The sequence below is a fragment of the Hyperoodon ampullatus genome (assembly GCF_949752795.1).
Source record: "Hyperoodon ampullatus genome assembly, chromosome: 6".
NCBI lineage: Eukaryota > Metazoa > Chordata > Mammalia > Artiodactyla > Ziphiidae > Hyperoodon > Hyperoodon ampullatus.
Window position 1 is genome coordinate 51040229 of NC_136919.1, and position 6452 is coordinate 51046680.

Sequence of the window (6452 nt, forward strand, 5' to 3'; positions counted from 1 at the left end):
GCAGTGTCTTATACCTCATTCAAAGTCCTATATTTGTTCTCACTGGATGCCCTTCCCATTCAACCTGGCTAAGTCCTCAGTCCCCCTCCTAATTCTGGCGTCTCCTCCTGGCCTGAGCAACACAGTCATAGACACCTTATCACAGATTCACAGATTCAATACGTAGCCCCATGATGCTCCTGCTTGTCCGTTCACAGCCGCATGTGCCCCAATTCCTGACCTACCACAGCCTAACAGGTGTGCCCCAGAGACTTTGGGGATTAACAGATAATTTTGAAAATATGCAGTTTTATTTTAGGTTTATGCTAAAACATAGCTTTTTGCATCATGAAAATACATAAACAATTCAACTATCAAAGAAAGAATCAAAACACTGGAACTGGGACTTCCCTGGTGGCGCAGTGCTTAAGAATCCGCCTGCCAATGCAGGGGACACAGGTTCGGGCCCTAGTCCGAGAAGATCCCACATGCCACAGAGCAACTAAGCCCATGAGCCATAACTACTGAGCCTGCATGCCACAACTACTGAAGCCTGCGCACCTAGAGCCCGTGCTCCGCAACAAGAGAAGCCACCACAATGAGAAGCCTGCGCACCGCAATGAAGAACATCTAGAGAAAGCCCGCACAGCAGCAAAGACCCAACGCAGCCAAAAAAATATATATTTAAAAAATAAAATAAAACATACACAAATGTAGAAGTTAAAAAAAAAGAGATAACTATCAATAGTATAGAATAGAGCTAAATAAATACTGAAGGAAAATTACTTCTAGATCAGAAGAGAAAGAAGTCCCATTGCTGAACTCATCCAGAGAATGAGTAATGTTGTTGTTGTTGTTGTTGTTACTGGGTTCTAAACAAACCTTTGTCACTTTTGCATTTAAAATAATTAATTAGGTAACAATGTTTAGATTAATTTCAAAATAGGACATTACAGCATACTATATTAAATGTACCATTTAATCATCTAGGTGATCAAATTCACTTGAAAAATAACATTTTTCAGTAGCGCATCTTAAACATGTAAAATGATAAGTAGAATGCTAATTGTCTTCTAAGCATGCACTCTGAAGTACCTGAGTAGCTCCCATCATTGTAGGACCCAGGTGCTCAAAGAAACAATATTCAGTAGTGATAATCAGGAGATCAGCCTACTTATCTTCCACCAGAGTTATGGCCACATAGAAATAAGGTGTATGAATGCTTTTCCTGGAGAATAAGAATTATTTTGAATAAAGTGCTGTCACCTAAGTTAGTAATACCCCAATCAAGTTTATGGCTCTGTAAGGAAAGAATTAGCCTATTCATTTGGGAATTTAGTGGTGTTTGGAATGCAGAAAGTGACAATGAGGTTGGAGATGGGTTGGCTTTGGGGCTTTATAAATAATAATGAACCTTTTCCAACATGAAGTAATGAAAAAAAAATCTGTCCCTAGAGTATAAAATTACCTCATAACCCAATTTACATTTCTCCACTCTAAGCACATTTTCTGTGCGTTCCACTTAGAGAGTGAAAGCTGCTGTATGATAATTAATTTAACAAGCACTTGGCAGACTGAGCTGGCCCATATACAAGCTGCCCTAGACCAACTATGAACTGGAACTGCACTTTTTATGGTGTTTTTTTCACAATGACATTATTTAGGCCTTTAAAATCATACGGACTGCAACTTTACTTTTGTTCTTTTTTTTTTATTTGGATTTTTTTTCTTGTAATTCTACTTGAATACACAAGCAGTTTGTAAAAACTATTAAGAAATGTGGGAGATAATTGGATCTTGGTATAGCAAAACCAGAAGGGTATTAGGTATTTGCTATTCATCAAAGGGGTCACTTGTTTTGTGTTTTTGTGTGTGTGTGTGTGGTACGCGGGGCTCTCACTGTTGTGGCCTCTCCCGTTGCGGAGCACAGGCTCCGGACGCGCAGGCTCAGCGGCCATGACTCACAGGCCCGGCCGCTCCGCGGCACGTGGGATCCTCCCAGACCGGGGCATGAACCCGTGTCCCCTGCATCAGCAGGCGGACTCTCAACCACTGCGCCACCAGGGAAGCCCGGGTCACTTGTTTTTATTTTCTTTTTCCCCTGTGTTCAGAAAAGAAATGTGCATATCGCCTGACTTATAATGTACAGTTCATTAGTGGAAAAAGTGCTTTAGAATTAGATCCTTACGCCATTTACCATACAGCATTTTCATTCTTAAAGCACTATGTGTAAAAGCAGGTGATAGTCAAGAGATGCAATGAGCAATGTTTGAGCACTATTTCTCTTTTATACCCCTGCACATGGAATATGGGCAAGCAAATAATGTCACTTTTGAGCAGGAAAATAAATTTGGAGAGAACTAATACTCTGATTTCATAGTAATAACTTACCTCTCATCTATCCATCTAGCTTATTGTTCTATACTAAATGATTTATGCATGTCTGTATGTTTATAATTTATATGAAAATCTGCAAAATCTTAATTATGGTAAAATAAAAGACACTCTGTAATTTCCCAGGCAAGCTACTAAAAAGATGAATATCTCTCTACATATTTTAAGATGAAAAACAATGACATGATAACTCATTCCTTTTTATGTTTTTTGAAAACAGACTTACTGCCTGTGACTCAGTTATTTGCTCTCACAAAGACTCCTAATTACCCTTCATGATAACAACTCATCAAATTCCATTACTTCCGTAAAGGCAATACTTGCTGATCTTTCATAATCAAATTTTAAACTGGTGATTAATGCCATGGGTACAATTACCAGTTAAAAATGATGTGTCTGAATTTCTCATCCTTTTCACTTAGCAGTATATGAAATGTTTATCTAGAAATCTTGATGCAAGTGGCCTGTTTGTGTCACCTAAAAATGCAGTAACATTCAAGTTAAGCTTTTCCTTATTAAGATCACCTGATAATGTGCTATATTTGGAGCTTAGCAAAATTCTTCAAAGTCAAATCTATGCACTGATTAAAGGAATTTTCTTAATTTATTCTTGTTCCTGATGGGAATTTTCTTAGGTTAAGTTGTATTCACCATTTACTGAGAATCTAACATGAGCAAGGCACTGTGCTTGGAGGCAAGGGGCAGACAAAGGTGAACCAGAGAGGCTCCCTGCCCTCAGGAAGCTTAGTCTAGTGAGGAGATAAACTTAGGTTCACCTTATGTTGATCAAGCAGAAAGAGCCCACACCTAGTTGTTAGCACACAAAAGTGTTAGTTACAGATCTGCCCTAAACTAAAGGTATGACCTTGAGAAGGTCTCTTTTTTGCCCTCTCAATATCTTCATCTGTAAACTAGGAATTGGGAATAGATTTATTCAACAAATGCCAATTGAGTATGTACCATATGATCATAGTGGCCAACCTGAATGAGCAATTACCATGTGGCAGGTATCAGGGTAAACATTTTACATAGATCATCTCCTTTAATCCTCAAAGCAATACCATATTCAAGAGGAAAAAACAGACATTCAAAGATGTTAAGTAGTTCTAACAGTTTTTTGATGGAGTCTTTAGGGTTTTCTACATATAATGTATCATCTGCAAATAGTGAGGGTTTTACTTCTTCCTTTCCAATTTGGATGCCTTTTATTTCTTTTTCTGGACTAACTTCTCTGGCTAGGACTTCTGATACTGTGTTGAGTAAAAGTGGTGAGGCATCTTGTCTTGTTCCTGATCTTAGAGGAAATGCTTTCAGCTTTTTACCATTGAATATGATGTTGGCTGTGAGCTTGTCATATATGACCTTTACTATGTTGAGGTATGCTCTCTTTATATCCACTTGGTTGAGAGTTTTTATCATAAATGGATATTGAATTTTGTCAAATGATTTTTCTGCATATATTGAGATTATCATATGATTTTTATCCTTCATTTTACTAATGTGGTGTATCACATTGACTGATTTGAGATGTTGAACCATCCTTGCATCCCTGAAATAAATCCCACTAGATCATGATATATGATCCTTTTAATGTATTGTTGAATTTGGTTTGCTAATATTTTTTTGAGGATTTTTGCATCTATGTTCATCAGTGATATTGGCCTGTAATTTTCTTTTTTTGCAGCAACCCTGTCTAGGTTTGGTATCAGGGCAATGTTGGCCTTATGAAATGAGGTGAAAGAGTTCCCTCCTCTTCCATTTTCTTGGGAAGAGTTTGAGAAGAATTGTTATATTAATTCTTCTTTAAATGTTTGGCAAAATTCACCCGTGAAGCCATCTGGTCCTGCACTTTTGTTTGTTGGGAGGTTTTGTTTTTGTTTTTTTTTTAATTTATTTTTTATTGAAGTATTGTTGAATTACAATGTGTTAATCACTGCTGAGAGCAAAGTGACTCAGTTATACATGTATACATTCTTTTTCATATTCTTTTCTATTATGGTTTATCACAGGATATTGAATATAGTTCCCTGTGCTGTACTGTAGGACCTTGCTGTTTACCCATCCTATATATAACAGTTTGCATCTGCTAATCCAAAACTCCCAGTCCTTCCCTCCCCCACCCCCTCCTCCTTGGCAACCACCAGTCTCTTTTCTTTTTTTTTTTTTTTACAACTTTATTGGAGTATAATTGCTTCACTATGGTATGTTAGTTTCTGCTTTATAACAAAGTGAATCAGTTATACATATACATCTGTTCCCATATCCCTTCCCTCTTGCGTCTCCCTCCCTCCCATCCTCCCTATCCCACCCCTCCAGGCGGTCACAAAGCACCCATCTGATCTCCCTGTGCTATGCGGCTGCTTTGTTGGGAGGTTTTTGATTACTGATTCAATCGCCTTACTAGTAATCGATCTGTTCCAACTTTCTATTTCTTCATGATTCAGTCTTGGTAGGTTATATGTTTCTAGAAATTTATTCATTTCTTCTAGATTGTCCAGTTTGTTGGCATATAATTGTTCATAGCAATGTCTTATGATCTTTGGTATTTCTGTGATATCAGTTGTAACATCTCCTCTTTCATTTCTGATTTTATTTATTTGAGTCCTCTCTCTTTCATTCTTGGTGAGTCTAGCTAAAGCTTTGTCAATTTTGTTTATCTTTTCAAAGAACCAGCTCCTAGTTTCATTAATCTTCTCTAGTGTCTCTTTAGTCTCTATTTCATTTATTTCTGCTCTAATATTTGTTATTTCCTTCCCTGTATTAACTTTGGGTTTCATTTGTTCTTCTTTTTCTAGTTCCTTGAGGTATAAAGTTAGGTTGTTTATTTGAGTCTTTTTAAATTTTATTTATTTATTTTTAATATTTATTTATTTATTTATTTATGGCTGCGTTGGGTCTTCATTGCTGCACATGGGCTTTCTCTAGTTGCAGTGAGTAGGGGCTACTCTTTACTGCAGTGCATGGGCTTCTCACTGTTGTGGCTTCTCTTGTTGTGCAGCACAGGCTCTAGGCACGTGGGTTTCAGTAGTTGTGGCACATGGGTTCAGTAGTTGTGGCTTGCGGGCTCTAGAGTGCAGGCTCAGTAGCTGTGGTACACGGGCTGAGTTGCTCCACGGCATGTGGGATCTTCCTGGACTAGGGTTCGAATCTGTGCCCCCTGCATTTTCAGGCAGATTCTTAACCAGTGCGCCACCAGGTAAGCCCTATTTGAGTCTTTTCTTGTTTCTTGAGGGAGGCATTTATCACTATGAACTTCCCTTTTAGAACTGCTTTTGCTGCATCCCACAAATTTTGATGTATTTCTACCATTGTTTGTTTCAAGGTATTTTTTTACATTTCTCTTTTGATTTCTTCTTTGACCCATTGGTTTTCCAGCAGCATGTTATATAATCTCCACATACTTGTGGATTTTCCAGTTTTCTTTGTATAATTAATTTCTAGTTTTGTACCACTGTGGGCAGAAAAGAATTTTGACATAATTTCAACCCTCTTAAATTTATTAAGCCTTTTTGTGGCCTAACATATGATCTAGCCTGGAAAATGTTCTATGCACACTTGAAAAGAATGTGTATTCTGTTGCTTTTGAATGGAATGTTCTATATAGGTTTGTTCAAACATGTCATTTAAGCCTGATGTTTCCTTATAGATTTTCTGTGTGAATGATCTATCTATTGACATAAATGGGATATTATAATCTCTTGCTATTATTGCATTGCTATCCATTTCTCCCTTTAAGTCTGTTAATATTTGCTTTAAATATTTAGGTGCTCCAATATTAGGTGCATAAAAATTTACAAATATTACATCCTCTTGTGGGATTGACCCCTTTATCATCATGTAATGCCATCTTTGTCTCATTATTATTTATTATAACTAATAAATTCAGTAAAGTTGCGGGATACAAAATCAATACACAAAATCTGCTGCATTTCTATACACCAATTACAAACTATCATAAAGAGAAATAAAGAGGGCTTCCCTGGTGGTGCAGTGGTTAAGAATCTGCCTGCCAATGTAAGGGACATGGGTTCAAGCCCTGGCCAGGGAAGATCCCACATACCGCGGAGCAACTAAGCCCG